This window comes from Rattus norvegicus, chromosome 18 (genome assembly GCF_021556685.1).
Source record: "Rattus norvegicus strain SHRSP/BbbUtx chromosome 18, alternate assembly SHRSP_T2T, whole genome shotgun sequence".
NCBI lineage: Eukaryota > Metazoa > Chordata > Mammalia > Rodentia > Muridae > Rattus > Rattus norvegicus.
This window is the reverse complement of record NC_141551.1, coordinates 82,550,385-82,577,050: the sequence shown is the minus strand read 5'-3', so window position 1 is coordinate 82,577,050 and position 26,666 is coordinate 82,550,385. Positions and strand designations below refer to the sequence as shown.

The 26,666-nt window shown below is 37.3% G+C and overlaps 1 pseudogene; it reads right to left on the bottom strand.

Annotated features, from left to right (window-relative positions):
• Positions 1 to 24,550: 24,550 nt before the first annotated feature.
• On the bottom strand, positions 24,551 to 24,624 carry LOC120098410 (U2 spliceosomal RNA; annotated as a pseudogene).
• Between the last annotated feature and the right edge of the window lie 2,042 nt (positions 24,625 to 26,666).

Below are 26,666 nucleotides of genomic sequence, written 5' to 3'. Positions count from 1 at the left end.
ATGTATTTGTTATAATGTACTAGCCTAATTGCATACAATTACTATAATAAATATATCAGCCAATTAAGAAGCAAAGTCTTGTTTAACCTGCTGCTTCTGGATGTTCTAGTCCAAGATTAGGCCACTACAATATGGATTCCTAAAGAAGACAATATTCAATGACATCACAAGATACTGCATGTACTGAGCTAAAAATCAAAAGAGAAAAAATGAAGCAGAGGTCTCAGAGTCCCTTATTGGACAAGCTTGTAGTGACTTCCAACTCTCCGTGGAAGTCCATCCAAAAACTATTTGCTCTGGTAACATCATTTAGGGAACCTATATGGAATTCATCAGTATTCATGGACTTTCAACATTGTCATTAAAATTGAAGTGTGTAAATGAAATAGATGATTAGATGTCTAATAATTTATCTTTATTCCATCTTTGCCTTGGCTCTAAAAAAGTGATACACAATTCTCATTATATATTACTTAGCATGCAATGATGTTTAGGAAAGCCATCTCTTTTACTATATGAGAGGAAGTATGAGAGGAAGTCTTTTAATTAACATTTTCCTCAACTTTTATAGCATATAGAAACATTTTCAGTTAACTTAAATATATCTTGGTAAACACAGTTCCATACTGTATTATTTGTGAATTGTCTTAAATAATTTCAAAATAAATGTTAATTTAACTATTTCACTAATGCCTTTATTAACATTATATATAATATCAGGAAGTTCTATTGAAAACATTTATATACTATGATCTGACCTACAGTGAAATGATTGTTATACTTTTAATGGTTACACAACTGTTTACTTATTTTCAAAATTAAGAATTCTCTTCAGTGGGCATGAAAACAACTTTCCATTGAACATACAATTGCAGAAATGTTACTAGGGTATGGTGAAAATAGGGAAGAATGCCCTATTTGCAATTCTTGAATCCAGAAAAAGGAGTAAGTTTATTTTCTAGCTTAAAATAATTACCTTCAAGGGTGACAGACATATCCCTTTTACTAAAATTCTCAGCATCCAATCTATAATTGACAAAATTAATGAATGTAATGAAAGTTGAAATGGAATTAATAAAGACAGACAGAAATTAAAGATAATACTCTTTCTTGTCTTGGAAAATGCAGTAAATAGACCTGTAGTCATATGACTGTGTTGACCCTGTAGAAATAAAAAATAACCCATACATTCTTATATGCTTTTTCCTGAAATTAATATGACAAAGCTATTCTTGTTAGCTTCACTGACACAAAAAAAAGCTGATATCGTGTTCAATAAAAGCAATCAATTCAGCCTGGTGACTTAAGCACTCCAGGTGTCAGCAGACCTAGGAAATGCCCCAGGTCCCTATGATCATCTTTCATCTCTACTTCCTTCAGAAACATTCCAAGGTTATTTACAGATCGATCTTGAGTCATTTTTAACATTTTCCAAACTCCCGAAACTACTAAAAATATGAAAACTAATTCGACCATCGATAACTGTATTCCAGAGTATTAAACATCATATGGAATCTGAGTTTTAATTATGACAAATATAGATGTGCACACATAAATGTGCTGATGTAAAAAAAATAGCATATAGAATGACTACAGAAAATCACAACCTATCAAAATGCAGTTTTGGATTCTAGTCACAATGTCTCAGAGAACATTGTGGAAGAAAGGCAAACTTACTGTAAGAGCCAGATCATCCTGAGGGTTTGCTGTAAAATTGTACCTCCTACTAGCTATACCTCTAAACGCTCAAAAACATGACAGCCCAAACATGAGCCAAAGACAACACCTAGACATGCAAAGTGGAAGGTGGAAGGAGAAGTGTCAATATGCTTATATCTATCTATCTATCTATCTATCTATCTATCTATCTATCTATCTATCTATCTATCTATATATGGTGAAAAGGACCAGGTATATGAATGCATATAAATGTATATGTGTATACACACACATGTTTGTAACAGAAGACTAGGAAAAGAGGCCATAGATTTGAGGAGAGTAGAAAGAGTATATGAGTTAGTTTGAAAAGAATAAATAAAAGGGAGTCATGCTGCTATTATAACCTCAAAAATTAAAACAATCCAAATAATCTATAACTTATAAAAGTTTATAAAACTAAAACACAGTAATAGAGGCATCTAAATAAGTGAAGGCATTATATTTTAAAAGGTGGCTTAAATTCATAGGTGTGGCTAAGTAGCCACAAAAAACTAACTAGAAGTAGTAAATAAAAACTAATAACAATGAGGCAGTATATTGCACATGATATATAGTTCATGCAATTTACCACTTAAAATCAGAGTCTAGAAAAATGAGTACATCCCTGAGTTGATTGTAAACATTTTTGAAATTGCAAATTAAAATAGAATTATTTATATGCATGTTTTCAGGAATAACACTTTAATATTGGATAACCAATTGGTGTACTCTTCCATCAGAAAGAATATTTCTCCCATTGGCAGCTCTCCTTGGTTGCCTATACCTTTTTGTGTAGGGTTGAATATATACGGTTATTCCCACTATCTCCTTTATTATGTCTGTTGTCCTTGTTCAGCTAAAACTGTCATGTTGGTGAGATTCTACTAGTTAAGTTTGCAATATTCCTAGTAGATACAATCTCATAACAAGCTCCCTGTTGCTGTGTCTTTTACAGTCTTTCAAGCTCCAATACCAAAATAAACCCTAAGCCTCAGGTGTGTGGGTTGTATTGTGGATGTATTTGTTAAGACTTACAGATTCAATACAATCCCCAACAAAATTCTAACTCAATTCTTCATAGAGCTAGAAAGAGCAATTTGCAGATTCATTTAGAGTAACAAAAATCCAAGGGAACAAAAACTATTATCCACAATAAAAGAACTTCTGGGAGAATCACCATTCCTGATTTCAAGCTGTATTACAGAGCAATCACGATAAAAATTTCATGAAGTTGGTACAGAGACAGGCAGGTAGATCAATGCAATAGGATTGAAGACCCAGAAATGAACTTACACATCTATGGTCACTTGATCTTTGGCAAAGGAGCTAAAACCATCCAATGGAAAAAAGACAGCATTTTCAAGGAATGAGGCTAGTTCAACTGAAGGTCAGCATGCAAAAAATGCAAATTGACCCATTTTTATCTCCTTGTAGAGAGCTTACATCCAAGTGGATCAAAGACCTCCACATAAAACAAGATACGCTGAAACTAATAGATGAGAAATTGGGAAAGATCTTTGAACTCATAGGCACAGGGAAAATTTTCCTGAACAGAACTCCCAAAGCTTATGCTCTACGATCAATAATCCACAAATGGGACCCCATAGAATTAAAAATCTTCTGTAAGGCAAAGGATATTGTCAATAGGACAAAATGACAACCAACAAATTGGGAAAAGATATTCACCAATCCTACATCAGATTGAGGGAAAAAAACATAAAATGAACTCAAGAAGTTAGACTCCAAAGAGACAAATAACCCTATTAAAAATGGGTACAGAGCTAAACAGAGGATTCTCAGCTAAGAAATATTGAATGGCTGAGAAGCACCTAAAGAAATGCTCAACATCCTTAATAATCAGGGAAATGCAAATCAAAACAACCCTGAGATTCCACCTCACACTAGTGAGAATGGCTATGATCAAAATCTCAGGTGACAATAGATATTGGCAAGGATGTGGAGAAAGAGGAACACTCCTTCACTGTTGGTGGGACTGCAAGCTGGTACAACCACTCTGGAAATCAGTCTGGAGGTTCCACAGAAAATTGGACATTATACTACCTGTGGATCCAGCTATACCTCTCCTGGGCATATACCCAAAAGCTGCTCCAACATACAACAAAGACACATGCCCCAGTATGTTCATAGCAGCCTTATTTATAATAGTCAGAAGCTGGAAAGAACCCAGATGTCCTTCAACAGAAGAATGGATACAGAAAATGTGGTACATTTATATAATGGAATACTGCTCATCTATCAAAAACAATGACTTCATGAAATTCATAGGCAAATGGATGGAACTAGAAAATACTGTGCCAAGTGAGATAACCCAAACACAAAGAACACACATGGTATGCACTCGCTGATATGTGGATATTAGCCCAAAAGCTTGGAATATGTAAGAAAAACATTTACAGATCACATGAAGTTCAAGAACTGTGGATTTTTCATTCTTCCTTAGAAAGTAGAACAAAATACTGACGGGAGGAAATACATGGACAAAGAATGGAGCAGGGACTGAAAAAAAGGTCATCCAGAGACTGACCTACCTGGGGATCCACCCCATATACAGCCAGTCCCTATTGCTGATGGGACTGATTGATGCAAGAAGTGCTTGTTGATAGGAGTCAGATATGTGTTTCTGCTCAGAGGCTCTGCCAGAGCCCTACTGATACTGAGGAGGATGTTTACAGTTAACCATTGTACTTAACAAGGAGAGTCCACTGGAGGAGTTAGAGAAAAGACTGAAAGAGCTGAAGGGGTTTGCAACCCCAAAGGAAGAACAAGAATATCAATCAATCAGACACCACCAGAGCTCCCAGGGACTAAACCACCAAACAATGAGTACACATGGAGGGACTCATGGCTTCGGTGCACATGTAGCAGAGGAATGCATTGTTCAGCATCAACAGGAGGAAAAGCCATTGGTCCTGTGAAAGCTTTTTTCCACAATGTAGAGTAATGCCATTGTATCCTCATAGAAGCAGGGAGAGGGAGGAAGGGGTCTTGGAGAGGGGCAAAGGGGATAACATTTGAAATCTAAATACATAAAATATCCAAGAAATATAAAATGAAAAAAAAACTTGCATACACGCACATTTACTTGAGAACAGCAAGGATGTGTGTGCGTGTGTATGTGTGTGTGTGTGTGTGTGTGTGTGTGTGTGTGTGTGTGTGTGTGTGTGTTTCTTTTCTTTTTAGAGTAGAGGAGGGAAAAGGAAACTGAAATTATATTAAATTTTCAAATATAAAAAATATTAAAATTAGTATTTTCAACTTTTGTGTTGAATTACTTATTTTTAAATTGTTTTATTTAAATTCCAATCAATGGCCCCTTTCCTGTCCCCCCTCCCACAGTTATTCATCTCATTCTTTCCCCTTGCCTCTAAGAGGGTGCTCTCACACTTCCAGGCTTACCCTTCCCTGTGGCCTCAAGTCTCTCTAGGATTAAGCACACATTCTCCCACTGAGGTCAGTCTAGACAGACCTCTGCTATATATGTTCCAGGAGCCCCAAACTGGCCAGTGTATGTTCCTTGTTGGTAACTCAGTCTCAGGGAGCTCCTTGGGTTCTGGTTTAGTTGAGATTGCTGGTCTTGTTATGGGGTTGCTCTCCACTTCAGCTTCTTAATCCTTCCCCTAATTCAACCATAGGTGTTCCTGACTTTATCCGAATGTTTGGTTATTAAGTATCTGCATCTGCCTCAGTCAACTACTGGTAGATGCTCTCAGAGGACAGCCAGGCTAGGCTCCTGTTTGTAAGCACAACATAGCATTAGTAGGAGTGTCAGGCTTTGGTCCCCACTCCATGAAATAGATCCCAAATTGGGCTAGTCATTGGACCGCCTTTCCTTCAGTCTTTTCTTGATTTTTTGTCCTTGTAGATCTCTTAGACAGGAACAATTCTGCATCAGAAATTTTGGCTGTGAGTTAGTAACTCAGTCCCTCCACTTGAGGCCATCTCTATCTACTGGAGGTGGACTCCTCAAAAGTTCCCTCTCCCCAGTGTTGGTCATTTTTGCTAACCTCCATTGTTGTCTCATAAAGCTCAACCCTATTGAGTCCTGAGAGTCTCTCACCTTCTGGGTCTCTGGTACTTTCTAGAGAGTCCCCCTAACTACCAGCCCTGAGACTGTTTATTTCCATCCATTCTCCTGGCCCACTCCTGTTCTGATCCCCAATCCCCAACACCTGATCCTGTTCCTCTTCCCCCGTCCCCTCTCTCACCCAAATCCCTTCCTCTCTTTGCCTTCCATGATTATTGTGGGATTGAATTCCCCCTTCTAAGTGGGATTGAAGCATCCTCATTTGGGCCTTTCTCTTGTTACACTTTATAAGATCTGTGGGTTGTATCTTGGATATTCTGTATATTTTGGCTAATATTCACTTATCAGTGAGTACATACTATGCATGTCCTTTTGGGTCTGAGTTACTTTACTCAGGAGGGTATTTTCTAGTTCCATCAATTTGCCTGCAAAATTCATGATGTCCTCAATTTTAGTAGCTCAATGGTATCCCATGGTGTAATTGAACCACATTTTTCTGTATCTGAATTACTTATTAAAGTTAAAAAATTGCTTATATTTTAAAGTTCACAACATTAATTAAATTAGTAAAATGAATACAAATGGACCAAGTACTATAAGATAATTTAACTTTTCCATAAAAATACTACTAAGATACTTTTATCACATTAGTTCAATTCTCAACATTTTCTCTATTTTCTCTTTCACTGTGTTTTCTCTCCCCTGCTATTGTAGTCATTCAGCTTTATTCTTCCTGTTTTTCTTTTAATTTTAAATACATTTAAATTTATTCACTGTTTTTAAAAAGTTTACAAGTTCCCTTTTAGATGTACTTACACCATGTGCCTGCCTATTGCACAAGGGGAAGAGAAAACTGTGGTGTTTGCCCTTGAAGGAGTTATGGGTGGTTTTGAGCCACCACTAAGTACTAAAAAGAACCATAGGTCTCCCGTAAGAGCAACAAGGGCTCCTAACTACTAAGTCACCTCTCTTATCCCTCTTTCCTCTTTCTTTTTTAATTACTTCTTTTTTATTACTTCTTTTATAGTAAGCGTTTTGTATACTAGCTTCTGTTATTTTCCTACTGATGAACAATGATGATGGTACTTGAACAATGTGGGACAGTGAAGGGCAGGCACCCTGTTTCCTGGTTGAGCAGAGGCTTGAAACCTCTGTGACCCTGAAAGGGACTGTAGGCATTTATCTTGACTCCCAAGAAAGCAGGCCCAGTCACTAGCTGCAACCCTCCATAGATTTGTGGCCTTCACTTAAGTAAGAGCAACACTCCAAGCCTCTCCACAGGTAGAGGACATGACCACAGGTCATGTAGGCTCAAGACAGAGCTCCATTATAATGAAGTACCTAAAGGCCTGGAGGCTTAGTCAATGAACTTTCCTTCCCCGACACTCCTCCCTACAAAAAGTATTTAATCTCAGGTCCACCCTGAGAAGTGGGGTATGGTTTTACTTATCCACTTCCCACCATGACAATAAATGTCTTAAAACCATATACTGTCTCTTTTTGTCGGGATCTGCTGTGGGGAGCTCTAGAGAAGACCTTCACCTACAGAGCCACCTTCTAATCTCCCATAGAAGGCCTCCCTGAGCTCAGAGACACCTCTATCACCAAGTTTGAACCCTACCACTAAGCCAAGGACTATCCCCTCTGGACCAGCCAGAGAACTCCCTCTTCCCCACTAAGCCCTGGGCTAGATCCCACCTGTTGGCCCCCACTCCATTCTCAGCTCTTCTGAGGATTCCCATCAGTACCTGTTTGCCCAAGAGCCTGAGAAACAGATGATCCTGGCCTCCTTCAGGCCCCGGGAGCCCCAAGCCAGCTCCAGCTGTGTCTTGTTCCCAGACAGTGCTTCTGCACCCCTGACGTGGTGTTTCATGGCTGCTCTATGTTGTGTGGAGTAAGCAGGGTCAAACTTCCTATATCCTGCCTCCCTGAGTGGTCAAGCCCCATGGCAGAGAGGACTTGGAACCCCATCTAAAGACCAGTTCATGGTCCATCTTTGGCACCATTCCCTTGTTTCTGTTTAACTGTTTTTGTTGTTGTTGTTTTTTACATTTTCTTTTTTTTTCTTTTTTTAAATCTATGATGTAATTTGTTGGACATGGAAGTTAAGAGAAATTCCATTAGTTTCAACCAAAAATTTCATTATTTCAAGTTCAAGCAAAAATAGAAATTAACAACTTTTTCAAACATATATGAAAATGCAAGAAATGCATGGTATAGGATATATAAACAAATTTCTGCCTACACTAGACACAATAATGAAAAGAGGGCAAGGAAATGGCTCTACAAAAGTTCTACTGGGTCAGAATGAGTTTATTGCTTACAGGACATTGACAAGTGCAACTATTGCTCATTCAACACAAAATCTGTCTGTCTGAGTGCCAATTAGGAAAAGCTGCAATCATGGATCATTGCACAGCATGTAAGGCACATGAACGCTCAGAGACTCTTTCATCTTCAGTCATCCTTATTGCCTATAAAACCTTGGAGGGGTGTGTAAGTGCCTGTGGCACAGGTGAGAGACTTGTTAATCTGGGGCATTTCTGAGACTTCCTGAGTCTTGTGACTTGTGTATTTCTGTTTTCTTAAGAATTCTTCTTCCATCTTGCTGAATATTAAGGATAGAGCCTTTTTCTAGGATTGAATAATCCAACTTGCAGGAAACTACTGAACAATTTTAATATATATATATATATATATATATATATATATATTCCATTGTTTTTCAGTGATAAGTATTTTTCTTTTCTATATAATGTAAAAATGTATCAATGCTAATAATATAAAGACAATCCATTTTTCTACATGCTCATTGTTGGGCAAAGTGCTCAGAGTAACCCTCCCCAATTTAAATGCCAATACCAGTCATCAGCACTAGACTAGCACATCCTAGAAACATACCTTTCTCCCAAAAATGTTTCCAAATCCCCTCTAAGCTACATTCAACTTCATTAAGTTTATGGAAGGAAGTCAATCTCTTCTTTTCACAGCTATGCCAATTAAGAAAGTGTAATAATAAATAGGCACCATTCCATCATTCCTGAGAACATTATCTAACATGTCTTTTAGTTTCTTCTGAACAGAAATAATGTATACATAACTTGACCTTATAAATCTGGTCCCATACAAAAGAAAATTACAGTGGCTGAAAATAGATGGTATATATTGCATTATTATTATTTCTATTTGAATGAATGAGTTGCTGGTACTAATTTACACAGCATTCTGTTCTTTCCTTTTGGTGTTTGTATCGATCTACAACTATCTCCTTTGTTCTTCATTTTCTTTCCCTGCATCATCTTCTCCACATATATCTCACACTATATCATAAACATTTTGTACAGCCAAGTCTGTGTGGATTTTTATATCTACCTATTTGAGCCCATATATCAGAACTATCCATGTCCTTGTAAACAAGACTAGGGAATGTAGATACTTTCTTCAGTTACATTGGAAATGATTGCCATAAACAAGGTCAGTTTTTTTAATCTACATATCTTATGCATTATTTGGAAGTAACCGGTTGAATATCCTGCCCAAGAGAAAATGTTTTAGTGCTTTCTATCAATATATGGAAGGAGAAGATTACCATGCTGTGCACTTTTGTTTTATGTATCCCTCAGCACAAAGGAAACTTTTATGATGTTTTCCCATTAATGTGTTTGTTTTAGGAGTGCTTTACTTCAACAACCATTTTTCTTTCTTCTTTGATTCATAGATTCTCTAAGGCCCTTGCTTCTTAATGCAAGGTGTATTGATATACTGATTTAATATAGTAACAGTCCTCATTGAGATATAGCTCTGTAATGCCACTGGGAGTAGCAAGAAAGCCAAGATGCCTGCAATATTAAAATCAATTAAAACCCGAAAAAAAGGTTAAATTACCTTATATGATGGAATCAATTCATTGAGTTGGCTATAGAACAATTAAGGGAGAAAATGAATTGGGATTTTGTGTTTCTCTTTCCTTTGTATCTGAGAATATAGCTCTAATAAATAAAGTATTACCTGTGTCTCCTATTGATGACCTAGCTAAACTTGCCTCAAGAGTGATTCCTTCGTCCTCCACATCTCTGTGTGGTTACACCTTCTAAGATTTGAAAATTTTACCTGTCCAGGTTAGACTCTAGTACTAGTGTAATATATTGAAATGTTTAAAAGGAGAACATTTAAAAGCACTGGGACAGTGGAAGGCAGGAAGAGAGGGGGATTTCCTCTCCTTTTATTGATAATTTACTTTAAACCTGCAAGAAGTGGGTGAAGGAAAAAGAATTCCCAAGTTCTTTTGTAACCCTTTAAAAACATAAACATGATTTAAATTGTTAGCATTTTAGTAAAAATTTACACACATTACTTATTTGTGTGAGTAGCGGCAATTAAAATATAATATGATAGAGTATTAACTATTTTTTAGTTTTTAGAATTATGCTGTGTGATATCCCACTTAAGAACAAATATTGAAAAGCCTTAGCAACAGAAAAAAAAAGAAAACAAAAGTATGGATAGTGATGATACAGAAGCATATAAAGTTAAAACTGTGGTCATGGAGTGTGCTGAAAAATTTTGCAGTCTAGGAATAGAGCTAATTCCTCTTGCAAAATTTAGTGATGGTATATTCAGTTACAGTAGGATAAATGTTATTCAAAGAAAAGAATGGGTTACTTTGAACAATTATACTTGCAGAAAGCCTGAATGATTTGTGAAAACATTTCCAAGTGTACATGTATGACAGTAGTTGCTGAGGACAATTTTCCTATTATTTGTTTGGTAATCATCTAAAATGATTTTCTTCTGTTGAGGTTAAAGAAAAAAATCAAAACATAGAAAGACTTTTACTTTTACGTCACATTTTTTTTCTGCTCCTAAACTGTACACATAGAAAATGCCAATGTTACAAGAATGCCAGTAGATTACCAACACAACATGAACGCAGTAGTATTTTTGTTGGATTTTTTTCTTATAATGTCTTGCCTGAAAAAAACTGAAACTTTTTAACCTTATATAGATCCTTACACGCTATTACAGTTTTCTATTTTTATGGGTTTTCTATGTGTGCAAACATGATCAGAAATGTATCAGTATTTTTTTCTTGTACTTATTCTTGTCTCTTTTTTTTGTTTTCTGTTTTTTATCTTATTCAAGCTTATCTTTAGTTTACCTTTATCATTACTCATAATTATTCATTATTAATGGTTTATATTCCCATTTGTTTTCTAATTAATGAAAAGATGTGGATTTTGGTAGGTGGTAAATTGGGAATGATTGGAAAAGAATTGGGGTAGGAGAAACTGTATTAGAATACATGGAATGAAGAATATTTTTTTCAATCAAAAATTTAACTTAAAGAAGGGAGAGAAAAACGTTTTGATTTTTTATGTGTAGTCAAATTAAGTTATAAAGAAACATTTGAAAACATTGCAACTTGGCTAGACATTACTAAGGCAGTTTTTAGTGTATTTGTGAGGGTGCCTGCCAAAGCAACTGAATGGAGAGTCAGTGACTTGAGAAGGTTTTGACTTCTTAATGTTGGTGGTAGTGTCCAAACCTAAGAATAATAGGAATAGAGGAGAGAGAAGATTCACAGCTCAAGGGACTGGAAAACATTGCCAACAACATCATAAAAGAAAACTTCCCCAAGCTAGAGAAAGAGATTGCCATAAATGTACAAGGAGCCCACAGAACACCAAACAGGTTGAACTAAAATAGGAAATCTCCCATCATATAATAATCAAAACACCAAACACACAGAACAGAGAAAGAATATTAAAAGCTGTAAGGGGAAAGGGTCAAGTAACATATAAAGATAGACCTAACAGAATTACACAAGACTTCTCAAAAAAGACTCTAAGAGACAGAAGAGCTTTAACAGATGTCAGACAGACCCTAAGAGACAACAAATACCAGTCCAGGCTTATTACATCCCCCAAAACTCTCAACTATAGATGGATAAACCAAAATACTTTATGACAAAACCAAATTTAAAGAATATTATCTATTAATCCATCCCTGCAGGGGATTCTAGAAAGAAAACTCCAACACGAAGAGGGTATTTTCACCAAAGAAAAAGAAGAAATTAATCATCTCACAACAAACTCAAAAGGAGAGAATCAGACACACATAATACTACCTGCAACCACAAACATAACGTAAACTAACAATCACCTGTCTTTAATATCTCTCAATAAAAATGGACTCAATAAGAAGACATAAGCTAACAGACTGGATAGAAAAATCAAGATCCATTTTGCTGCATATAAGAAACACATCTCAATAACAGAGACTACCTCAGAGTCAAAGGCTAGAAAAAATCTTCCAAGCAAATATTCCCAAGAAGCAAGCAGGAGTTGTTATTCTAATATCCAATAAAGTCAACAAAACTGTCAACTGTCAACAAAAAGTTATAAAAGGAGATAGTGAAGGATAGTTCATATTCATCAAGGGAAAAATCCACCAAGAGACCGTCTCAAGTCTGAACATTCATGCTCCAAATGCAAAGGTATCTACTTTCATAAAATACAAACAAAACAAAAACAAACAAAAAAACTTTACTAAAGCTCAAAACAGACATTGAACCTCACACAATAATAGTGGGAGACTTCAACACACCACTCTCACTAATGGACAGTTCACTGAAATATGAAGTAAACAGAGACACAGTTAACCTAATAGAATTTATGAACGAAATGGATTTAAAAGATATCTACAAAACATTTCACCTTAAAACAAAAGCATGTACCTTCTGCTCAGCACATCATGGTACATTGTCCAAAACTGACAATATAATTGGTCACAAAAGAAGCCTCAAAAATAAAAGAAGATAGAGCCCCAAAACCACGGATCCCGGCCCGCAGCAGCTCTCTGCTCCCAGACGCCATGGGAGAGAGACCTCACCGCCTGGTCAGGTGGGCACTCCTGAGGCTGCAGAGCGGAAGAGACCACCAACACTGCCCACCCCTGCCCACATCCCTGGCCCAAGAGGAAACTATATACCGCCTCTGGGTTCCCGCAGAGGAGGGCCCAGGAGCAGGAGGACCACTGTGCCTGAGACACCGCCATAATCTGAAGAAACAGACCGGATAAACAGTTCTCTGCACCCAAATCCCATGGGAGGGAGAGCTAAACCTTCAGAGAGGCAGACACGCCTGGGAAACCAGAAGAGACTGCACTCTGCACACATTTCGGACGCCAGAGGAAAACACCAAACGCCATCTGGAACCCTGGTGCACGGAAGCTCCCGGAAAGGGCGGCGCAGATCTTCCTGGTTGCTGCCACCGCAGAGAGCTCATAAGCAACACCCCACGAGCAAACTTGAGCCTCGGGATCACAGGTAAGACCAACTTTTCTGCTGCAAGTGACCTGCCTGGTGAACTCAAGACACAGGCCCACAGGAAGAGCTGAAGACCTGTAGAGAGGAAAAAGTACACGCCCGAAAGCAGAACACTCTGTCCCCATAACTGGCTGAAAGAAAACAGGAAAACAGGTCTACAGCACTCCTGACACACAGGCTTATAGGACAGTCTAGCCACTGTCAGAAATAGCAGAACAAAGTAACACTAGAGATAATCTGATGGCAAGAGGCAAACGCAGGTAACCAAGCAACAGAAACCAAGACTACATGGCATCATCGGAGCCAAATTCTCCCAACAAAACAAACATGGAATATCCAAACACACCAGAAAAGCAAGATCTAGTTTCAAAATCATATTTGATCATGATGCTGGAGGACTTCAAGAAAGACGTGAAGAACTCCCTTAGAGAACAAGTAGAAGCCTACAGAGAGGAATCACAAAAATCCCTGAAAGAATTCCAGGAAAACACAATAAAACAGTTGAAAGAATTAAAAATGGAAATAGAAGCAATCAAGAAAGAACACATGGAAACAAGCCTGGATATAGAAAACCAAAAGAAGAGACAAGGAGCTGTAGATACAAGCTTCCCCAACAGAATGCAAGAGATGGAAGAGAGAATCTCAGGAGCAGAAGATGCCATAGAAATCATTGACTCAACTGTCAAAGATAATGTAAAGCAGGAAAAAGCTACTGGTCCAAAACATACAGGAAATCCAGGACTCAATGAGAAGATCAAACCTAAGGATAATAGGTATAGAAGAGAGTGAAGACTCCCAGCTCAAAGGACCAGAAAATATCTTCAACATAATCATAGAAGAAAACTTCCCTAACCTAAAAAAAGAGATACCCATAGGCATAAAAGAAGCCTACAGAACTCCAAATAGATTGGACCAGAAAAGAAACACCTCCTGTCACATAATAGTCAAAACACCAAACACACAAAATAAAGAAAGAATATTAAAAGCAGTAAGGGAAAAAGGTCAAGTAACATATAAAGGCAGACCTATCAGAATCGCACCAGACTTTTCGCCAGAAACTATGAAGGCCAGAAGATCCTGGACAGATGTCATACAGACCCTAAGAGAACACAAATGCCAGCCCAGGTTACTGTATCCAGCAAAACTCTCAATTAACATTGATGGAGAAACCAAGATATTCCATGACAAAACCAAATTTACACAATATCTTTCTACAAATCCAGCACTACAAAGGATAATAAATGGTAAAGCCCAACATAAGGAGGCAAGCTATACCCTAGAAGAAGCAAGAAACTAATTGTCTTGGCAACAAAACAAAGAGAAGAAAAGCACAAAAACATAACCTCACATCCAAATATGAATATAATGGGAAGCAATAATCACTATTCCTTAATATCTCTCAACATCAATGGCCTCAACTCCCCAATAAAAAGACATAGATTAACAAACTGGATACGCAACGAGGACGCTGCATTCTGCTGCCTACAGGAAACACACTTCAGAGACAAAGACAGACACTACCTCAGAGTGAAAGGCTGGAAAAAAACATTCCAAGCAAATGGTCAGAAGAAGCAAGCTGGAGTAGCCATTCTAATATCAAATAAAATCAATTTTCAACTAAAAGTTATCAAAAAAAAAAAGGAAGGACACTTCATATTCATCAAAGAAAAAATCCACCAAGATGAACTCTCAGTCCTAAATATTTATGCCCCAAATACAAGGGCACCTACATACGTAAAAGAAACCTTACTAAAGCTCAAAACACATATTGCACCTCACACAATAATAGTAGGAGATTTCAACACCCCACTCTCCTCAATGGACAGATCATGGAAACAGAAATTAAACAGAGACGTAGACAGACTAAGAGAAGTCATGAGCCAAATGGACTTAACGGATATTTATAGAACATTCTATCCTAAATCAAAAGGATATACCTTCTTCTCGGCTCCTCATGGTACTTTCTCCAAAATTGACCATATAATTGGTCAAAAAACGGGCCTCAACAGGTACAGAAAGATAGAAATAATCCCATGCGTGCTATCAGACCACCACGGCCTAAAACTGGTCTTCAATAACAATAAGGGAAGAATGCCCACATATACGTGGAAATTGAACAATGCTCTACTCAATGATAACCTGGTCAAGGAAGAAATAAAGAAAGAAATTAAAGACTTTTTAGAATTTAATGAAAATGAAGGTACAACATACCCAAACTTATGGGACACAATGAAAGCTGTGCTAAGAGGAAAACTCATAGCGCTTAGTGCCTGCAGAAAGAAACAGGAAAGAGGATATGTCAGCAGCTTGACAGCACACCTAAAGCTTTAGAACAAAAAGAAGCAAATACACCCAGGAGGAGTAGAAGGCAGGAATAATCAAACTCTGAGCTGAAATCAACCAAGTAGAAACAAAAAGGACCATAGAAAGAGTCAACAGAACCAAAAGTTGGTTCTTTGAGAAAATCAACAAGATAGATAAACCCTTAGTCAGATTAACGAGAGGACACAGAGAGTATATCCAAATTAACAAAATCAGAACTGAAAAGGGAGACATAACTACAGATTCAGAGGAAATTCAAAAAATCATCAGATCTTACTACAAAAGCCTATATTCAACAAAACTTGAAAATCTACAGGAAATGGACAATTTCCTAGACAGATACCAGGTACCGAAGTTAAATCAGGAACAGATAAACCAGTTAAACAACCCCATAACTCCTAAGGAAAGAGAAGCAGTCATTAAAGGTCTCCCAACCAAAAAGAGCCCAGGTCCAGATGAGTTTAGTGCAGAATTCTATCAGACCTTCATAGAAGACCTCGGACCAATATTATCCAAACTATTCCACAAAATTGAAACAGATGGAGCACTACCGAATTCCTTCTATGAAGCCACAATTACTCTTATACCTAAACCACACAAAGACCCAACAAAGAAAGAGAACTTCAGAACAATTTCCCTTATGAATATCGACGCAAAAATACTCAATAAAATTCTGGCAAACCGAATCCAAGAGCACATCAAACAATCATCCACCATGATCAATTAGGCTTCATCCCAGGCATGCAGGGATGGTTTAATATATGGAAAACCATCAACGAAGATCTATTATATAAACAAACTGAAAGAACAAAACCACATGATCATTTCATTAGATGCTGAGAAAGCATTTGACAAAATTCAACACCCCTTCATGATAAAAGTCCTGGAAAGAATAGGAATTCAAGGCCCATACCTAAACATAGTAAAAGCCATATACAGCAAACCAGTTGCTAACATTAAACTAAATGGAGAGAAACTTGAAGCAATCCCACTAAAATCAAGGACTAGACAAGGCTGCCCACTCTCTCCCTACTTATTCAATATAGTTCTTGAAGTTCTAGCCAGAGCAATCAGACAACAAAAGGAGGTCAAGGGGATACAGATCGGAAAAGAAGAAGTCAAAATATCACTATTTGCAGATGATATGATAGTATATTTAAGTGATCCCAAAAGCTCCACCAGAGAACTACTAAAGCTGATAAACAACTTCAGCAAAGTGGCTGGGTATAAAATTAACTCAAATAAATCAGTAGCCTTCCTCTACACAAAAGAGAAACAAGCCAAGAAAGAAATTAGGGAAACGACACCCTTCATAATAGACCCAAATAATATAAAGTACCTCGGTGTGACTTTAACCAAGCAAGTAAAAGATCTGTACAATAAGAACTTCAAGACACTGAAGAAAGAAATTGAAGAAGACCTCAGAAGATGGAAAGATCTCTTATGCTCATGGATTGGAAGGATTAATATAGTAAAAATGGCAATTTTACCAAAAGCGATCTACAGATTCAATGCAATCCCCATCAAAATACGAATCCAATTCTTCAAAGAGTTAGACAGAACAATTTGCAAATTCATCTGGAATAACAAAAAACCCAGGATAGCTAAAGCTATCCTCAACAATAAAAGGACTTCAGGGGGAATCACTATTCCTGAATTCAAGCAGTATTACAGAGCAATAGTGATTAAAAACTGCATGGTATTGGTACAGAGACAGACAGATAGACAAATGGAATAGAATTGAAGACCCAGAAATGAACCCAAACACCTATCGTCACTTGATTTTTGACAAAGGAGCCAAAACCATCCAATTGAAAAAAGATAGCATTTTCAGCAAATGGTGCTGGTTCAACTGGAGGTCAACATGTAGAAGAATGCAGATCGATCCATGCTTATCACCCTGTACAAAGCTTAAGTCCAAGTGGATCAAGGACCTCCATATCAAACCAGACACACTCAAACTAATAGAAGAAAAACTAGGGAACCATCTGGAACACATGGGCACTGGAAAAAATTTCCTGAACAAAACACCAATGGCTTATGCTCTAAGATCAAGAATGGACAAATGGGATCTCATAAAACTGCAAAGCTTCTGTAAGGCAAAGGACACTGTGGTTAGGACGAAACGGCAAACAACAGATTGGGAAAAGATCTTTACCAATCCTACAACAGATAGAGGCCTTATATCCAAAATATACAAAGAACTCAAGAAGTTAGACAGCAGGGAGACAAATAACCCTATTAAAAAATGGGGCTCAGAGCTAAACAAAGAATTCACAGCTGAGGAATGCCGAATGGCTGAGAAACACCTAAAGAAATGTTCAACATCTTTAGTCATAAGGGAAAAGCAAATCAACACAACCCTGAGATTTCACCTCACACCATTGAGAATGGCTAAGATCAAAAACTCAGGTGACAGCAGATGCTGGCGAGTATGCGGAGACAGAGGAACACTCCTCCATTGTTGGTGGGGTTGCAGACTGGTACAACCATTCTGGAAATCAGTCTGGAGGTTCCTCAGAAAATTGGACATTGAACTGCCTGAGGATCCAGCTATACCTCTCTTGGGAATATACCCAAAAGATGCCCCAACATATAAAAAAGACACGTGCTCCACTATGTTCATAGCAGCCTTAATTATAATAGCCAGAAGCTGGAAAGAACCCCGATGCCCTTCAACAGAGAAATGGATACAGATAATGTGGTACATCTACACAATAGAATATCACTCAGCTATCAAAAACAATAACTTTACGAAATTCGTAGGCAAATGGTTGGAACTGGAAAATATCATCCTGAGTGAGGTAACCCAATCACAGAAAAACACACATGATATGCACTCATTGATAAGTGGCTATTAGCCAAAATGCTGGAATTACCCTAGATGCCTAGAACAAATGAAACTCAAGACGGATGATCAAAATGTGAATGCTTCACTCCTTCTTTAAAAGGGGAACAAGAATACCCTTGGCAGGGAATAGAGAGGCAAAGATTAAAACAGACACAGAAGGAACACCCATTCAGAGCCTGCCCCACATGTGGCCCATACATATACAGCCACCCAATTAGACAAGATGGATGAAGCAAAGAAGTCCAGGCCGACAGGAGCCAGATGTAGATCTCTCCAGAGAGACACAGCCAGAATACAGCAAATACAGAGGCGAATGCCAGCAGCAAACCACTGAACTGAGAATAGGACCCCCGTTGAAGGAATCAAAGAAAGAACTGGAAGAGCTTGAAGGGGCTCGAAACCCCATATATACAACAATGCCAAGCAACCAGAGCTTCCAGGGACTAAGCCACTACCTAAAGACTATACATGGACTGACCCTGGTTCTGACCTCATAGGTAGCAATGAATATCCAAGTAAGAGCACCAGTGGAAGGGGAAGCCCTGGGTCCTGCTAAGACTGAACCCCCAGTAAACCAGACTGTTGGGGGGAGGGCGGCAAGGGGGGGATGATGGGGAGGGGAACACCCGCAAAGAAGGGGAGGGGGAGGGATTAGGGGGATGTTTGCCCGGAAACCGGGAAAGGGAATAACACTCGAAATGTATATAAGAAATACTCAAGTTAATAAAAAAATAAAATAAAAATAAAAGAAGATTAAACTAATCCCATGCATCCTATTTGATCACCATGGACTAAAGATAGAGTTCAATACCAACAAATACAACATAAAGCCCACAGACCAATAGACACTGCACAACTCTACTCAATTCTAACTTTGTCAGAGAAGAAATAAAGAAATTAAAAACTTTCTAGAATTCAATAAAAATGAAGAGAAAGAATATCCAAACTTATGAGACAGTGAATGCAGTGCTAAGAGGAAGATAGCAATAAATGCCTTGTAATGAAATTGGAGGTATCTTGCACTTGCAACTTAAGAGCACACCTGAAATCTCTAGAACAAAATGTTTAATTCTTTGATATAATTTATAGTCACAGGCATCCTTAGATTCTTTACTGGATTTTTTTTTACTATTCATTTATAATCAAGATTGTTTAGAATACAGAAAAAAATCGGACTGTGGCAGTATGGAACACATATGATAATAGCACGACAAAGTGTTGGAAGGAATTCCCTTATTTCAAGAATGTTGCTCATTGATACCTAGAAATGTCTATTATTTGATCAGCCATAAAAACTATCAGAAAAGTATTGTATAGAGTAATTTGATCCTCCTCTGCTAATGTGACTGTAAACTTGTCTATTGATTCATCTGGTTAAATGAAATTATCAAACAACTTCTTAAAATACAAAGTTTGATGCAGCGGCAATAACAGAATTGGCAGAATAAAATTCTGGTCATTCTATAAGCAATTAATTTATTATAAGTTGTGAGTGTTGCTTTGATTTTCTCAGAGGAAGTAATAAGATGAGAGCCATATACAAACTGTATGAATATATGGCTTTGCCTGAGCTCAAAACATTTGCTTCCATGTTCTCACTATCCCTAGGACCGGAAGCTTCTAACCTCATACAAATGTTCCAAGATGACTGACTTCATTTGCCTTCATTTGGCTTCTGCCTAGCCTTATACTTACTTTGTCAATATGTTCTTATCTGGCTTCTTCTCATTCTCTAGCTTGTTATGTCTTCACCTGTCTCTAGCTCGTTCCCTCTGTTACTTGCCTCTTTAAAACTACATTGATAAAATCACACACACACACACACACAAAGACACACAGGCATGCACACACACATGCACACACACAAAGAGAGACAGAGAAACAGAGAGAAAGAGACAGAGAGAGACAGAGTCAGAGACACAGAGTTGGAGAGACAGAGAGACATGTCACACCCAAACCCACCCCACACCTCTTTTTTGTATCACTGCCTGTCTCATAGCCTCTCTCCCTCTGATGTTCTCATGAAAGTTGGTCATATCCTATCTCTGACTCATTTCCTCAAATCTTTCTCTGATTCATGACTTTGACTGATCATCAATTAGATATCACTTTCAAACATGGTTGCTTTGATCTATAATCTAACCTTACCTTCATGGATAGGGATTAAAGGTATATACTAAGCATGTGTTTGCATTCTGATCAGATCATGCAGTAATCTAGTGTATGTTTGTTATCCAGCCAGATCATATGTTTGGATGTGATCTCTTGCCAAAAGAGGCATGTTACTGGATTAAAACACTTCTAAAATAAATCATTAATATTTATTCAAAATTGGAACTCAATGCTTAAGAAAGTATTTGGCTAAAATTAGCAAGATTAGAATTGAGAGCTTTAGATTATGTTATAATTTTATTATTATTTGATCATTAACTCTTCATGGCTCTATATTTTAATGTCATTGCCACATGCCTAAATATCTCTAGGAAGTTTAGATATCTTTGTAAAATGCAACTTCTTTATTAATGTACAGATAAATAATTACTGGGAAATACTATATTAAAAATAATTTAAAGACAGACCATATTTGGGCTAAGTGGGTATAGTCACTTGTCTCTAAACTTAATGACCAAAAATATATCCCTACATGGTAGAAGAAAAGAACTGATTCCAGTAAGTTCTACTCTCTTCTCCACATATATGCTATGGCTGATACTGCCCAAACCACTACCAAAAAATGTGAAAATAAAAGAATTAAAAAATCTTTATAAAAGTAGAATTCCAATGTGACACGTACACATTCATCAAGATCTCTAGATTTTTTTTCCCACTCTCACCCAAAAACAAGTGTAATGGTAGTTTTTACTATAAACGTATGCAGAAAAATACTAATAAAGATGCTATTTTTCTCTAACCTAGATAACTACCAGTAACAACAGAAAAACCAAGATTTATTCAATCAATCTTTACTGTAATACCTGGGCAGTCATTGCTCTATTTTAATCATCTAAGCCAGTTTGTCTTCATCCCAGCCAAAATCCCCTTAATTTTCTCTTCTGTCCAGCCATTGGGTGATCAGCTTTAATTGACAAGGCAGAGAATAAGTGCCTGAGACAGAACATTGAAACAGGATATGAGGGCAGAGAAAGTAGCATTTGAATAACATAAGAATGAACTGTACACAATGAACTAAAACACTTTGCCTACAAGCAAGGAAAAGCTATACTACAATCAAATGATGAATGAGTATCTTGTAAGGCAACAAACATTTAGGAAATACTGTTGAGTAACAGGAGATTTTGTATAACAGATTATAGTATGTTCAAACAGCCTCAGTGAAAATACTGCAGTTTCACTCAAATCTGTCATACAGATAGTAGACCCTCAACTGCATATTATTTTCACATTTCAGAATCTAGAAGAAACACAAAAGAAACCTCATATAATGTTTCTTCAAGTAGAAAGGGAGCATGAAGATTAGAAAACAATATCAAAAGCTTTTTCTTCAGATTCTGAGGCTAACTTGAACATGCAGAGCATTGAAATAATAAAGAAGCTGAGGGCAGACTCAATTCTCATGAGAGAAGTCACTATGCCCAAGGCACACAGCAGCTCTGCTTCCCATCTTCCCTTCTATAGCACTGTCTTTTTCCACTATAAATGAGCTTTTCTCTCCCTTACTCCTAGATATTCTCTTACAGTTCTTCAAACTTAAAATTTTCTTATTAGATAATACTCACCTTTCTCATTGTATGACAAGCATGTGGTCCGATACCAAGAACAAAGCACCGTTCTTTTCTTTTCACTCAGCCATGTCTAGAGCTCTAACTTCCAAACCAGCTTCTGAAGGTGGAGGCATCTGTCTGTTTCTTTCACCCTGATGTCAATATTGCTTGTTCTTTATCTGGGCTGAGAAAATCCACTACTAAAATAGTGAAAAATGAGCAAATTAGCAGATACAGGAATAGGTGAAGAAAAATATGTTACTTTGGTAAAGTTAGGATTAAAACCCAAACAAGAACACTATGTACAGTTATTAAAAGGCATTATTTAAAAATTGGGAGCAGGAGTCATAGCCTTCAGTTGAACAAGTGTTGTTCCCCCCCCCCAAGAGGACACAATTTTAGTTCTCATGAGATTTAACACAAATAGATCTGCAATTCCAGATATGGGAGATCAGAGGTTCTCTTCTGAACTTTATAGGAGCCTACACGGGTACATATATACATAGATATGCAAGAAGGGGGAGTCCTATTCCCATCCAATGATAAATAATGCAGCAGTAAAAATAGAGTTGCAATTATCTCAACGCTATATAGTCCCTTAATTACATGTTCAGGAGGAAAATAGCTATGTCGATTTTTAAACTTTTGAGGAATCTCCAAACTGATTATTGTGTAAGTTCGGACCCTCACCAACAGTGAATTCTATTCCAACTCTACATATTTACTCCAACTTTTGTTGCCAGAATTCTTGATGGCTGGCATTCTGACTGGGATGAAGTAGTATCTTAAGATAGTTGAAAATCTGGTACAGATATGACATGGAATATTATTCAGTCTTAAAGATAAATAAAGTCATAAAATCTTCAGGATGCATCTACAGATGTAGTTAGATGTGTAATATTATGCCAGGCTACACAACCTTAGAAAAAATGGAAAAAGAATGCTGTACCCAAATGCCGATTCTAGTTGGTTTTAAACTCTCTCTTGCTCTCGCCCTCGCTCTCGCTCTCGCTCTTTCTCTCTCTCATACACACACACACACACACACACACACACACACACACATTAAAAATGTATTCATGTGGTTATAATATGGAGAAAGCATCACAAGTTGTAAAACTAGAGGATGAGAGAGAACTGAATGCAAGGAGTAGACACTTCAATGTTGAAAGAAGACATATTGTTAATTATTTTTCTAGTTTTAACTCTGACAAGTATTTTTTTCGTGGTATATTAGTCATAAAAAGATATCTGATAGTGAATGTGTGAAATCCCTGTGAAAGCTCCGAGCTTTACAGTGGCTATGATAAGTTTATAGAAATTCATTGAGATGCATTAAAAATAGATCTGGTTAAATCAACACATGATTCTTTTATCTGGAAGTTCATTATGATAGAGTTTTAAAAAATTAATGAACAATAAAATAAATATAAAACTGCAATTCCTTGTTCCAATATAAATAAAATTAACAGTATTATTAGCTATTTGAGTGAACAAACATGAGAGAATTATCAGATTATCCATAACACAGAGAAGCTTACCAAAGTAGAGTAATGGGTAGTTCTATTATCTATTGTTAGTACCTCATATCTACCCTGAACCCTTTCAGTCACATAACTTAAAACCTTGGATAATATTGCACCATACTAAATTCTCGCTTTTAAAAGAGTTTAGAGTTAATTTCATTGATCACTAGCAGGGTGATTCGAAGATGAATTGGAGACAGGTGAAACACATGCTCTTTCCAAGTGCTTCACCATCCAATTCAATATACAGCTGTGAGTACTATTGAGATCTAGTTACGATAAAAGAAGAGAAAAAGAAAGAAAGAACAGAAATGAGCACAGATAATCTGTAGCCCAGATATTCGGGCAAAAGATTAAAATAAAGGGAGAAGGAAACCGGCAGACAGCTGTATCTGTATGCTGGATGGGAAGCACTTGCTTCTGATGGTTGCTCATCCCTTACAGAAGTACAGGCCAAAACTGGAAACACAATTGATATTGATAGTTGTCGCTTCTGTCTCTGTCCCACACAAAGAAGCGACACCATGACGTTCTTCTCAAAGCAGTTTATTCAGGAACCTTTCTTTCTGCATGCAAGCAGCAATCTCTCTTTTCTTTTCTTCTCTCTACCCCCAGCCCCCAGCACACTCCCTCATATCCTCCCTCAACTCCGCCCCCTCAGTTCAGACTGCATAATCTCAGTTCATAGGTCCACGTCACATGGCCTGATCTTGCGTCATGGTGCGCCTGCGCAGCTCTCACAATGGACGTGGCTAGTTTCAGGTGTGTGAGGAAGTCAGGTGCTAGTCATGAGACTTAGCTGCAGTCCCAGGTGCCATCTTGGGACTGCCTCCACACCCGCTCCCCACAGATAGTAGCTGTTGAAGCAGAACTGTCTGCTTGCTACAAATGATGAAGAAATTAAGGGTGCTGCCCTGAAAACATTACCTCATCACCCTCTGCAGGGCTGTACACGGTCTTAACATGACTGAATGGAAATCACAGATGTGTTATTTTCTAATTATAAGCATGATCTACATTCCGTTCGAAAGAAAAATATCCAGAAATACCATACAAATTGATAGGTCGTTTGAAAACTAAAATTAATAGTAACTATACTACACTTGATCTTAGCCAAAAGGCCGAGAAGCGATTAATAGTAACTATAAAAATAATAGCAATGTACCCATATTGAATGAGGTGGTTTAAAAACGAACACTCTTGAAGCAAAAAAAAAAAAAAAAAAAAAAAAAATCCAAGGAATAACTTAGCCTTTTGGCAGAGTTGGTTGACATAGTCTCTAAGGCCAGATGCTGTTTGGGCACTGTAAACATGGGTCATGGTTGGTATAGAAAAGTAATAATTCCTGAATTTGTTAAAACAGGAAAGTAAAATAAAAATGTCATTAAAATACAGTGCCCAATAATATATGTATTTTATATAAAAATAAAATGGACCGAAATGGCATGTGATATTTGAAGAAGCAAATAAAGGATGAGATAAAATATTCTTTGAGGAGAAGTGGCCCAAATTTAGACCCATCCTACAGGCAAGGGCCAATCCCTAACACTATTAATTATACTCTGTTATGCTTGCAGATAGGATCCTAGCCTAAACGTCCTCTCACAGGTTCTGCCCATTAGGCAATGGGAACATTTGCAGAGACCCACAGCCAAACATTAGATGAAACTCTAGTATTCTTGTAGAAATTTGTGGGAGGACTGAGAGAGCAGAAAAGGACAAGGACTCCACAAGAAGACCAACAGAGTCAACTCACTTGGACCCTTGGAGGCTCCCAGAGACTAAACCACCAACCGAAGGGTGAGAATGGGATGATCATAGACCCTCTGCACATATGCAGCGTGGTCTTCATGGAGATTCCCCAACCACTGAAGCATGAACTGCCCCTGAATTTGATGCTTGTCTGTGGAGTCTGTTTCCCTAGCTCGGCTGCCTTGTCTGGCTTCAGTGGGAAAGGATGTTCTTCATTCTGCAGAAATATGGTGTGTCAGTGTACGTGATACCCAAGGGTGTCTCCCCTTTCTCAAAGGAGGAAGGGAAAGACGAATAGGTAGAGGAACTGAGGGAAGAGAGCCTGGGAGGAAAGGGGAGTAGATATTGAGATGTAAAGTAAATAAGTAAATAAATTAAAAATATACCACAACAAGTACACTGATTTAGTCATTACACACTGTATATATGTATGGAATTATTGAATATTATCATATTGAACAATTAATATAATAGTAGAAGGATAAAATATATATTAAGTGTTAAAGCAACTTGATCATGAAAGAGATCTTATCAGATTCAAGGGAGAGGCTCAGATCAGAGAGAGATGAGGTAAAGGTAGACAGTATGTACCTACGTAGAATTTCAAAGGAGAAATAGGGCTGGTGAGGTAGCTCAGGAGGTTAAGAGGGTGGCTGCCAGGTGGGAATACTTAAGACTAATCCCTGGTACCACAGGATAGATGAATACAACCAGCTCCCACCCTCTGGCCTCTCCTCTTCCACATGTGTAACAGATTTTTTCAAGTGCCCACTCACTAGAAACTAACTAACTAATTAAATGAATAAACAAATAAAATAAATTAAAATTATAAAGGAGGATTGGTTTATAGTATTTTATTGCACAGTAGATTATTACACATAATTACATAATTTTGTACTATATGGTTCAAGGAAGTATAAGAAAACTTCTTGTGATTGATTACTGATAATTCATTAAATTATAATCAATGCATCAATTAAACTATAACAGTTTGAGATAAATATATTTAACATGAAAACTGTAAAACATATCCATGTATTGATATATCGTGTCATTGATTTTACTAATGCACTATTTATTTGGAATAAAATATTGTTAGATTTATGTTACAGCAGTAGTAATACTATAATTATATATAATTATGTACAATTAATAATAAATAACGTTTTTGTTGGACAACGTTCATATTTTAAAATAATTTTTAACAATATAGTCAAGTGTACCTGTATGTACACGCACATGATTGAGAAGGTCTCTAAAAGACCAATAGAAGATAACACGGTCTATGCAGCTGAAGATAAAAACTTCAGAGTATTGGAAACTAAATCTAGGTCCTCTGGAAAGGCAGTGAGAGCTGTTAACCACTGAGTCATCTTGCTAGTCCCTTAATACGTACTTTTTTCCCTTAATTTGATCTCTTGTT